Source organism: Mustela erminea, chromosome 7 (assembly GCF_009829155.1).
Source record: "Mustela erminea isolate mMusErm1 chromosome 7, mMusErm1.Pri, whole genome shotgun sequence".
NCBI lineage: Eukaryota > Metazoa > Chordata > Mammalia > Carnivora > Mustelidae > Mustela > Mustela erminea.
Genome location: NC_045620.1, coordinates 61,508,493 through 61,521,580, shown reverse-complemented (window position 1 = coordinate 61,521,580; position 13,088 = coordinate 61,508,493). Strand labels below are relative to the sequence as shown.

Here is a 13,088-nt window from a genome sequence, read left to right as displayed (position 1 = left end):
ACAGAGTACATACCCCACTCATGTGTGGTGATCTTCCCGTCAGGTGGTTATGAAAGGAGACTACTGTTTTCCATTTTAAACGTAATTTGGCTTTTTAAAACTATGTACTTTGATAAAAATTAAAATGAAAAACACAATGGCAAGTACAGGTAGGATGAAAAGGAAAAGACTCTAAGCAGAGGATTTTATCATTTTTATACAGAGATAAATAAAACAATTTAAAACAAATCACTCTCAATCCTAATAAAAGTACATGCCAAAATAGGGTACCTAAAAAGTAAAAAGGACTCAACCTGTATATCCATTAACGTAAATAGCAACTCCACTAAAAATTGTAGATGAAGTTCCATCCTTCTGTAAAGTAGCATCTGATCGAAATTGTTCCTCCAATTTCTGGACCTTGGCAGCCATATACCCACCCTAGAATTTAAAGAAAGATAAACCAATCACAAAAGTTATATTTTCTTCACCCCCTTTCTTAAAAAAAAATTACATTCAAATAAATAAATATAAATAAATAAATAAACATTCACTATGCTAGTGACCAAGGTTTAATGATGACATAAGGTACAATTATAAACATTAACCATAAGGCAAGGCAATAAAACAATCAGGTCAAGGAAGAGTTTTCCCTCTGTCAATTCAATTTTTAACTGTTTTATCACATTCTTGTAAGTTACTTTAAAAGAGAAGGAAGGTAACTCAAGAATAATGTTTAATGCCACAAAACATCGTTCTTATCTACAAAATTAAGCAGGAGGTTTAAACCAATTAAAAATTTGACAGGTGGTCAGTAAGAGTATATTTTTGACTGGCTTCCACTATCTTCTGAATATAGAAGCTTAAAATTAGCAACTTAAAGTAAAATGAAACAATCCAAAAAACCAGTACAGTTCTCCATGCATGTAGCTACTACAATAGATGATTCCGTGGTGAAATTCTGGGATCTAAGCAATCTACTTAATAGTAGTAGTAATTTTTATTAGAGAACATCAACTTCAGAAAAAAAAACATTATTTCGGCTCAAGACCTACATAAATATATGAATTCAGCTATACTTTTCCTAAACACTGACAAAATTAAGCTTAATTATTTGGATTACCAATTAAGTATTTATTGATTTTACTTCACTCTAAACAACTATCCATTAGATCTTTAAAATACAGCCACATATATCTAGAAGTGGCATGTATTTCTTACAAAATGGAAATTACTTCACTAATCAGATATTACATGCTCATTGTGGAAAAAAAACTTTTTTCCAGAAAATATAGAAAAATATGAAGAAAACTTAAATGAGGTAGGATTCCATTCACTGTTAACATTTTGGGACCTAATATTTTCAAACTTTATTAGTATGTCTCAGAATACAGAGGTTTTAGAAAAATAGGATCATATATAACAGCCCTTTACAACACAACCTTTTAGTCAAGGTCATATTGCCAAGTTAAATATAAAGGTAAAGGGTGGCTCAGTTGGTTAAGCACCCAACTCTTGATTTTGGCTCAGGTCATGATCTCAGGGTTGTGAGATCAAGTCCCACATCAGGTGGGACATCAGAATCAGCTTAAGATTCTCTCCCTCTCTCTTTGCCCCTCTTCCCCCTCTCTCCCAAAGAGAGAGAAAGAGAGAGGGGGCGGAGAGAAAAAGAGAGAGAGAAAGAAAGAGAGAGATAGAGCAAGGAAGGAAGGAAGGAAGGAAAGAAGATGTAAAGATAAATAATGATTAAACAGTGTTGCACTACACAGAGGTAGTTTATTTGACTAATCCCCTACTAGAGTATGTTTTTCTGTTTTTCAGTATTATTAGCAAAGCTGCAATAAAATTACCATAACTAAGTATCTGTGTACCAGAACATTTATTTCCTCAGGATAAAATAAATTTCAGGTGTTAAAAAAGTTTAAACAAGCTTTCAATACATTGTGAAAACCGAGAAGAGCTGGTATCTAAAGTGATTTGCACTTTTAAAAGATGCCTTAAATTACACTATAACCTACAAGAGGTATGAAAAATACCTGAACAATTAAATATAGTATTTTTATTCTTTTAAAACACACCCATTTTTCCCAGCCATCATTTTCAGCTCGCTTCCTCCATCCACCTCGTCTCATGGTGGAGCTTCTGTAATTAGGGGGAAAGAAAAAAAAAACCTGTGAATTTTATAACATATGTACTATTAATTGACATTTTATTTCAAATCAAGAAAAATGAGATGTTAAAATAAACTCAAATATTCAACTGGTGAAAGTTAAAATTTTTCCAAAGCATATATTCTCCTGCATCAGTGAAATCTGTTCCTAAAACACCCTCCTGTAGATAAGTATCAGGTTTAAATTACAACTACTATAAATTTCATTTATAGCAAAAAATTTTATGCATTCCTAAGCACCAAACCTAATACATATTTGCATAAAGAATCACCAAATTAGACTAACATGGCCATGCTTGTTAACATTAATCAGTATTAACAGAACCCAAGAAAACATTTTCCTTCATGAATTGCCCTCTGATATGGCTCTTAAACTCTGTCTTTGCTATTACATACTAGACACATAAGAGTGTACTCACAGTGTAATTCATCTATTATGCAAAACCTCTAAAAGAAGTCTAAACAACACATCTAGGGGAGATAAAGTAGAAGGAGTATCACTTATAATAAACTATCAAATCTGGCATTCTCCTTAAGGCTACACTTGACCCACTATCCCATTAAACAACCAAAAGGACCAAATAATGGCTTATACCAAGTGTCAGCTGGCTTAGTGGCTAGCAAGATATAAAATGGTTCAGAAGTCAAAGCAGGCACTAAATGAAATTCCTTATAAAATTCTTTTAGTCATATAGCTACATCTTGAGACACTACTGCATTATCCTTCACAAAATTAACATGTCCTCTATTTATTTTCTACTATGTAAAACTATCAATTAATATGCTACTAGAGAAGTTTTGCACATTACCCAAGTCAAATCAGCTTTGATATGGTTTATAAGAATTTGTTACTGAATGACACCTTAAAACATGACACTTTAGCCACACACATCAGCAGGTATTTTCTTTCAATTTATTTCTACATTTGATATATTATGTGATTTACAGTTTTCCCTTGCTGACATTAATATTAATTATGAATTTGTATTGTCTACTCTTAAAAGGGGCCTAAAAGATATGTAGAGACATTCTCTTAAAAATGTAAGTCTGATAAAGAGACAAGGGGCATGAGCAAAGAGCTCTGCAAACAGGCCAGGTGATTAACCCAGATTAGCAGACATGGATGGTGGAGAGAAGAATTGGTGTTCTTTTCAGTCTGACAAAGGTGGGGGGCATGGTTACCCAATGTGTTAATTTTAAGTCCCAGAACTGCAATATTTGTTCTACACTAAATACTTGTTTTAAGAGGCTCACTTTGTCTAGACCCTCAAGACTTCTCCCCTTACCTTAAAGGAATCTGGGAAATGTACTGACACACAATTCTTGAGTTCATATAAACTCTGCATCTATACAACTGCCCTTACAAGTGAACACTTTGGGAGTTCTGGCCACTACATGTTATGGATGCATACTCACAAAAATTAAAGGCAACAATTAATCAGCTAAATGAAGATTAAGTTAAAGAATAAAATATATTATCAAAGTTTAATTCAGTGGGCTAATCAATTAGTTAAGAGCCTTATTCATTTAAGATCTACTGGGTAACTACTGCAAAGGGCCAATATGAAATATTAACAGTGATTTAATGAGGTAGAAAACTATGAAACAAAGTTATAATAAATTTTAAAAATCTAATGGCTCTTCCTCTAGTCCAAAGTAATAAAGCTATTCCAGACAAATGTCTAAGCTCTGAAAGGGAATAAGAGTGAAATTAGTAACTTCTTCATTTCTACTACTTTGACCGAGTACAGCAAACCCATATTGAGGATTCAATTAATAAGACTGAAAAAGGGGGAAAAGAAACAATATTTTTAAATCATTTTATTTTCTTATTTATTTTTTTTAATTTATTTTTTAATTTATTTTTTCTTTTTTTAATTTATTTTTAAAATCATTTTATACATTCAAATTCTACTTTTGAGAAAATCCCATAACAAATAGTAAAGTAGGTATTTGGATCAACCTTCCTGCTGAGAAAGAGGAAAACTAGTCAAAACATTACAAAAAAAAAAAAAAAAAAAAGGCATAGAAGGCCCAGAAAATAATGAAAAATCACTGTGCCAAGATTTAGAAGGTGAAAAAGAAAACCTGAAGATGATGAAAAAGAAAACCCTTCCTTCCCAGATTGGGACAGCTTCTTCCTCTGAGAACATGTGGCAATTACAAAAGAGTGGCTGAGAGACTGGGCAATGTTTTTGAACAAACACAATAAGGGAACAAAAGCTGGAATTTAAGGGCTCTCCAACCATATATATCTCAAAACTTAGGATTAGGATCCTAGGAGTAAGTAAACTGGAAGTAGGCCAAATTTTGCCAAAAACATACCCTGCCTTGTACTACTTCAATCTCTGAAACTAAATTAAGGTAATCCTAGACTAAAGAACACAAATAACATGCTTCTGAACAATGAATGAGTCGACCGAAAAATCAAGGAAAAAACAAAAAATACAAAAAGACAAATGAAAATGAAAACACAATGGCCCAAAATCTTTGGAATGCACCAAAGCTGTTCTAAAGGGAAGTTTATAGCAATATAGGCCTACCTCAAGAAGCAAGAAAAATCTCAATCAAGAACCTAACCTTACACATAAAGGAGGTAGAAAAAGAAAAAAACAAAACCGAAAACCAGTACAAAGAAGGGAGCAATAATGACTAGAGCAGACATAGACAAAATAGAAACTAAAAAAACAACAGATCAAGAAACCAGAAGTTGTTTCTTTGAAAAAACTCAACAGAACTGATAAACCCTTAGGCAGATGCATTTCAAAAAAGGGGGGGGGGGTAGAATTCAAATCAACAAAATCAGAAATAAAAGAGGTGAAACAATAACACCACAGAAATAAAAAGGATTATAAGAGAATATATATATATATTAGATTTTATTTATTTGAGAGAGAGAGCACATGCAAGAGAGCAGGGCAGGGTGGTGGTGGTGGTGGTGGTGGAGAACCAGGCATACCACTAAGCAGAGAGCCCATAGTAGGGCTCTATCCCAGGACCCTGGGATCATGACTTGAATGAAAGGCAGCCACTTAAACCAACTGAGCCACCCAGGCAACCCAGATTATAAGAGAATATTATGAAAAATTATATGCCAACAAACTGGACAATCTAGAAGTAAATTCCTAGAAACACTAACTCCCTAAAACTCAATGAGGAAAAAACAGAAAATTTGAACAGAGACATTGACAACAATGAAATTGAATCAGTAATCAAAAAACTCCCAACAAACAAAAGTCCAGAACCAGATGCCCTCACTGATACCAATTCTTCTCAAACTATCCCAAAAACCTGAAGAGGAAGGAAAGCTTCCAAATTCATTCTGAGGCCAGCATTACCCAGATATCAAACCAAATACAAACACTACCAATAAAAGGGAAAAGTCCCTCAACAGTTGCAAAATGTATCCCAAAAAGGCCAGTATCTCTGATGAACACAGATACAGAAATCCTCCACAAAATACTAGCAAGATGAATCAGACAATACAAAAAAATCATTATGATCAAGTGGGATCTACCTAGGTACGCAAGGGTGGTTCAATATTCACATCAACCAAAAAAGGGAAAATAATCACATGATCATTTCAATAGATGCAGAAAACACATTTGACAAAGTACAACACCCACCCATGACAAAAAAAAAAAAAAAAAACCCTCCACAAAGTAGTTTTGAGAGAACATAACACAAAGAAGGTCATATAAGAAAAACCCACAACTAACATCATACTCAATTGTGAAAACTGAGTGCTTTTTCCCTAAGATCAGGAATAAGACAAGGATGTTCATTCTCACAACTTTTATTCAACATAGTACTGGAAGTCGAGCAAACTTTCATCATTTACGGATGACATGATACTATGTGTAGAAGACCCTAAAGACTTCACTGATAAATGAATTTGTTAAGGTTGCAGAATACAAAATCAATACACAGAAATCTGTTGCATTTCTATACACTAATAATGAAGGAGCAGAAAGAGCTATGAATAAAACAATCCCATTTACAATTACACCAAAAAATAAAGTACCTAGGAATAAGCTTAACCAAGGAAGGGGAAAAAACCTGTACTCTAAAAACTATAAAACATGGATGAAAGAAACTGAAGATGAACACAAATGGAAGGATTTGCTCATGGATGGAAGAAGCAATATTGTTAGTGTCCATATTACCTATAGCAATCTACAGATTTAATACAATCCCTATTAAAATATCAAAAGCGTATTTCACAGAACTAGAACCAATAACCCTAAAATCTGGATAGACCACAAAAAAGGGATGCCTGGGCGGCTCAGTGGGTTAAAGCCTCTGCCTTCGGCTCAGGTCATGATCCCAGGGTCCTGAAATCGAGCCACATAATCAGGCTCTCTGCTTAGCAGGGAGCCTGCTTCCCTTCCTCTCACTCTGCCTGCCGCTGCCTACTTGTGATCTCTGTCAAATAAATAAATAAAATCTTAAAAAAAAAAAAAAAAACCACAGAAGACCCTAAGTAGCCAAAGCAATCTTTTGAAAAGAAAAACACAACTGGAGGCATCACAATTCCAGATTTCAAGATACACTACAAAGCTGTAGTGATCAAAACAGTATGGTACTTCTACAGAAATAGACATAAACATCAAGAAACAAGAGAGCACACCTAGAAACAAGCCCATACATATGCGGTCAATCAATCCTTGACAGAGAAAGCAAGAATACCCAATGGGAAAAAGACAATCCAACAAATTGTGTTGGGAAAAATAGTGACATGCAAAAGAATGAAACTGAATCAGTTTCTTAACACCATATACAAAAATAAACTCAAAATGCTTTAAGATCCTAAATGTGAGACCTGAAACCATAAAAATCCTGGAACAGGGCACAAGCAGTAATTTCTCTGACACAGCCATAGTAACATTTTTCTATGTTTCCTGTGGCAAGGGAAAGAAAAGTGAAAATAAATTAATGAGATTACATCAAAATAAAAGCTTCTGCATAATGAAGGAAACAATCAACAAAACTAAAAGACAAGGGAGAAAATATCTGCAAAGGACATATCCTATTAAAGGGCTAGCCCCAAAATATATAAAGAACCTATAAAACTCAATACCAAAAAAACAAATAACTCAATTAAAAATGGGCAGAAGACACAGATATCCTACTAAGACATATAGATGGCCAAGAGACTCATGAAAAGATGAATAACATCACTCATCATCAGGGAAATGCAAATCAAAACCACAATGAGGTATCATCTCACACGTATCTGAATGGCTAACATCAAAAACACAAGAAACAGCAAGAGTTGGTGAGGATACAGAGAAAAAGGAATCCTCTTGCACTGCTGGTGGGAATGCTAACTGATACAGCCACTGTGGAAAACAGTATGCCAAGTTCCTCAAAAAATTACATGATTATTTAAATAAATAAATATTATTTTTATAAATACATTACATGATCCAGTAACTCTACTACTATTTACCCAAAGAATATGAGAACACTATTTAAAAAGATATATATACCCCTATATATGTTTATGTTTACTATGTTTACTGCATTATTTACAATAGCCAAATTATGGAAGCAGTCCAAGTGTCCACCAGTAAATTAACAGATAAAGAAGAGGTGATGTGTGTATATATACATATATACAATGGAATATTATTCAGCCATAAAAAATATTAAAATTTTGCCATTTGCAACAACATGGGTGGATCTCTAGAGTATAATGCCAAGTGAAATAAGCTGGTCAGATAAAGACAAGTACCATATGATTTCACTCACATGTGGAATTTAAGAAACTAAACAAAGAGAAAGAGACAAGCTAAAGAACAGCTGTGATAACGAAGTGTTGGTTACTAGAGGGGAGCTGGGTAGGGGATGGATGAAACAGGTAAAGGGGATTAAAGAGTATACTTATCATGTTGAGTGCTGAGTGATATATGGAATTGTTGAATTACTATATTATACACCGGAAACTAATATAACATTGTATATGAATTATATTGGAATTATAATTTAAAAAAAAAAGATGACCCTGGACTGCTCAGTGCTCCAAAGCATCTGGCAGAAGCAGTGTAAATTCTCTGTGGAGGATTACAATATCCTAATCTTCCCATGTTTTTGCAAACCATTTTGAAAATACAAAGTCTAGCACAGAAATTAAAATAACCAGGCACACAAAGTAGTAAGATCACAAGTGAAAACCAACAGAAACAAAATAAACAGACCTACATAGACTCCAGATACTGATTTTAACCCAGATTAAAAATTGTACTATGCTGGAGCGCCTGGGTGGCTCAATGGGTTAAAGCCTCTGCCTTCGGCTCAGGTCATGATCCCAGGGTCTTGGGATTGAGCCCCACATCGGGCTCTCTGCTCAGCAGGGAGCCTGCTTCCCCCTCTTTCTCTGCCTGTCTCTCTGCATACTTGTGATCTCTGTCAGATAAATAAAATCTTTTTTAAAAAATTGTACGATGCTTACTATGTTCAAGGAAATAAGGGGCTGCAATGGGTGGCGAAAACAGATTCCATTCAAAATATTCAAAGGAACACCAATTAAACAACAGCTGTCTTTTCAACAGAAACAATAGCCCCAGAAGACAATAGTGCTGAAATAAATAATTAACTTATTTAGAATTCAATACCCAGAGAAAAATTCAGCCAAGAAAGATGAAATAAAGGTATTGGGGGCAAATAAAAACAGAACATAATGCCACCAGCAAACTTGCACTAAAGAAATCCTAAAATATATCCCTCAGGTAGAAGAATGATCTTGGAAGGTCAAAAATACAGGGAAAAAATGCAGCAAAGAAAGCAATAAATATCTGGTTTAATCAATGTTAAATACTGATGGAATAAAAGTACAGTAAGGACAGCCAATCTGTTATTGCTTATAACATAATATATAGCACTAGTGAATCAAGAGATAATGAATAAAGAGTAAAGGTAAGAGGAATTATTTCTAGTCCAGACTCTGCCACTTCACTGATCTCTGATCTACATCTCCATCTCCCTAGGTCTGAATTATTTTATTGTCTGGGTCTTTTATTGTAAGAGATTTGGGTAGTTGACTACTAGATGTCAATCTAAATAAAGAGGAAAAGTGAATAAAGCTCCTATTACCAGAAACTGAATTTATCTGAGAACAGAAGAATTTCAGTTCAGGAAATGCATGCTGTACCAAGCTACAAGCATGTCTGGTGAGGGTTTGGGGTGGACTGTATTTACAGGTAAGGGCTGCAAAGGAGGGGAAGTCCAAGCAGTTAAGTTCACTGGCTTGAGGACAGGGAGAGATTCTTGGCAGATACTCATTGGTCAGGAGAGAATCTCCATCTTCTGTACATCAGGCATTTACAGGCATTCAGCCCAATTTTTAAAATCATTTTTCTAGGGCATATGCCTATGATTCTCCATTTCCTATCTTCTTATTCCACTTTAGATTAAAATTCTTTCACAGTTCCCTTTTGTACTCTCAGACACACTGAAGACCTATTTACAGAAATCAAATATAAAAATTAACACTATAACCATATACTTCAGCAACAAATTTTAGAAATTTGATTACATAACAGTGTTGATGTCTGTATTTATTTATGCAGATCTCCTTTAGTTATTCCAGAAGATTTAAGGCAACTTGTACTATCAAATTCATTTAAATAACCTATGTATAGACTAACATGGCCTATGACAGTGGATTGAGGTAAAAACCTCATTGCAAATCTGGTGTTTACTAAATATTGGGAGTGACAATTTATCAGCCCTGTCACTGTTGTATGTCATCAGTTATATAACCTCTTTTTTGTCAGACAGTAGATGCTAGATAAATTAGTAGACAACTGTAGAATACTTCTCATAGCACAGGTAATTATGGCATCTAAGAAATAATTCAGACATGCATATAGGGGACACCAAACTGCACTACCTAGAGATCAAAGCTAATGGAATATTACTGTGTATAAAGCACCATAATTTACCAGGCAATACGGAGATAAATGAAATTATAGACACTTTTGTATGAGTTCTAAAATTTTACAATCTAAAAAGAAATGAGTACCAATTATGGAAATACTAACTAGCCTTACAAATAAACTTAAGGGTAAGATTTTAGGCAGGAAGAGCAGGAAGATAAAAAACAAAATCTGGACACAAAGAAAACTACATGACCCCCATCTATGATGCTAGCAAAGAGCAGTAGCTGACCAAGCTGGCATGCAGCAAAGCTACTTGACAACCTAAACCATAAGGTCAATAAAAGAGATCCAGATGTCAGGAAGCAAGTAATAAGGAGGCTTATCAGACTTCTGTTCATATGTACACAGCATCAAACACTAGTGATACTTCACTTATTTCAGTTAGACCCCAACATCTCTCCTTTCTCATGCTCAAAACATTATAGAATGAAAACATCAAGAACATATTATATATATATAAAATAGCCACTAATCTTACATATGATAGAAAGTCAATAAATTCTTTTTTTAAAACGATTCTTTATTCTTTTTTCCTTCTTCTTTTTTAAAAGATTTTGTTTATTTATTTGACAGAGATTACAAGTAGGCAGAGAAGTAGGCAGAGACAGAGGAGGAAGCAGGCTCCCCACTAAGCAGAGAACCTGATGCAGGGCCCGATCCCAGGACCCTGGGATCATGACCTGAGCCAAAAGCAGAGGCTTTAACCCACTGAGCCACCCAGGCGCCCCAAAAGTCAATAAATTCTTGTTAAATAAAGAAAATGAACAATGTACTTACTTACATGTAAGAAATAAAGTAGGAATAGGAATGTCTCAGTAAAGTATACTCTGGTACATTTACATTTTAAACTGTACCCTGCATATTTAATCTTATCTACTTTTTTCCCATTTTATTATTTTTTAAGATTTTAAAGTAATCTATTCACCCAATGTGGGCTTAAACTCACAACCCCAAGATCAAGAATCGCATGATCTGCTGGATGAGCCACAAAATTCACACATTCTGTGCTGTTTAACAGACAGAAAATAGGATACCTCCCTACCCCCAAAATGGTACACAGACAAGATTAGTCGATGATACACACTTCTGATGCTAACGAGAACCACACAACAGGTGGAATTAAGTTTAAGTCATTTAGGGGGTTCTACAGACTACAGTGCTTCCTTTATATTGTGAAATTAGAACAGATAATGTAAAAACCTATTCCGTAAAGTGGTACGCCAGAAATCAGAGCTTATGTTTCTGCTAGCCAGTAAGGAGCTTCAAAAGAGAGGCACCTATCCTCTCAAGTCATATTCATGGCAAGAATTCTCCACTCTAGATGACTGATTCGCTTCTCAAATAGGACTTACCCTAGAATGGAGGAGAGCAATACATCAAGATACCACAACTTGACACAAATAACTCAAAAATAACACAAACCCTCTCATCTTCTCTGTTTCAAGCAACCTTCTGACTTACAACATGTCCTCTTGACTACCCCTGCTTACTAAGAAAAGAAAGACCTTTATCAACAAGCCATCCAATTATCAAACTTGTAAATAAAAACTGTCTTACAGATGAAAGTCTTGCAGACTGGGTTGCTATCTAGCCCCACAGTGCTTGATGACCTTGACTAAAGTGATAAATGTTTCTAAAACTGTAATACACAACTTAAAATAACCTATGGACTTCTTATCCAGCATCAACATAGAAGTCAATAAATAACTAAGGTTTTTAAAAACTAGTTAAAAAATAGATAATGATTCATGTATGCAAAAGTATCCTTATCCCTAGCTTTTAGGTTATGCCTTCAATAAACATCAGCTGCTATTATACTAATCCACCCTACCAAGTCACAGACTGAAAATCAAATGAGACCACATGTGTAGAAACCCTTTGAAGATTATAAAGTACACAACATTATTATTTTAAATGTGCTATCCACAGTGTACAACATAATGGAAAGAGCAATAGATTTACTAACACAAGATCTGGGCTTTAATCCCAGTTCTACCACTGCCTAGCTATATGACTTGGGATGAGTCCAAGAGCACTAAGTCTCCCATCTCTTCACCTATAAAACAAAGTGTGACTGATGGGTGCTCAGTAAAATCCCTGTAGAGCCATGAACTGGATATATGGGATGAATGTGGCAAGGAGGAAACAGAATTTGGGGTAAAACAGCAAGCAGGTAAAATTCCACTCTCTAAACCCACTTCAATTTTAACAATATGGCTTTGTAAGTTTTAAAATATCTGAGGTCAGGGGCACCTGGGTGGCTCAGCTGGTTAAGCATCTGCCTTCAGCTCAGGTCTGGATCCCAGGGTCCTGAGATTGAGCCTGCCACAGTGGCTGCTTCTCCCTCTCCTTCTGCCCCTCCCCCTCCACTTGTGCTCTCTCGATTTCAAGTAATTAAAATCTTTTTAAAATTTTTTTCAAGGGCGCCTGGGTGGTTCAGTGGGTTGAGCATCTGCCTTCGGCTCAGGTCATGATCTCAGGGTCCTGGGATAGAGCGAGCTCTCCATCAGGCTCTCTGCTCAACAGGGAGCCTGCTTCCCACTCCCCGCTCTGCCTGCCTCTCTGCCTACTTATGATCCATCTCTCTCTCCCTCTCTGTGTCAAATAAATAAATAAAACCTTTAAAAAAATTAAAAATATAATTTTTTAAAATAAGCAAAGAAAAAAATGGATTCTGACACTGGAAACATTCCATAGGCAGCTGGAATCACAGAGGCAAGCCACAGGGAAGAGGGTAACTGTGATGTTCATCTGGAGTACAACACTGGCAAGAGGCTACTTCTCCAAGAAATCTGTATAGCAGTATATAGAATTATTTTTCTTGGAGAAGGCAGTGGGACGCCATCTGAAAAACTAATTTACTAGGACCAAGTACTGCCCTTACAAGTGACTAAGTAAGTGAAGTGCTAGCACAGTCACTAACACAACTTGACAATGCCTGCTTCGACAGCTCTTACTTGTCCTTAAATGGTAAAGGCTTTAATACCAGATAAGCA

At 35.3% G+C, this 13,088-nt stretch overlaps 1 protein-coding gene across 4 annotated transcripts in view; it reads right to left on the bottom strand.

Moving 5' to 3' along the window:
• REV1 (REV1 DNA directed polymerase) overlaps positions 1–13,088 on the bottom strand; it is a 96,706-nt gene that overhangs the window by 68,294 nt on the left and 15,324 nt on the right. For all 4 annotated transcript variants that reach the window (XM_032351834.1, XM_032351833.1, XM_032351835.1 and 1 more), the window contains exons 2-3: positions 2,058–2,121; positions 294–420 (exon numbers count right to left, since the gene is read on the bottom strand). The gene's annotated coding sequence lies outside the window, so the exon portion shown is untranslated. The remainder of the gene's footprint in view (positions 1–293; positions 421–2,057; positions 2,122–13,088) is intronic.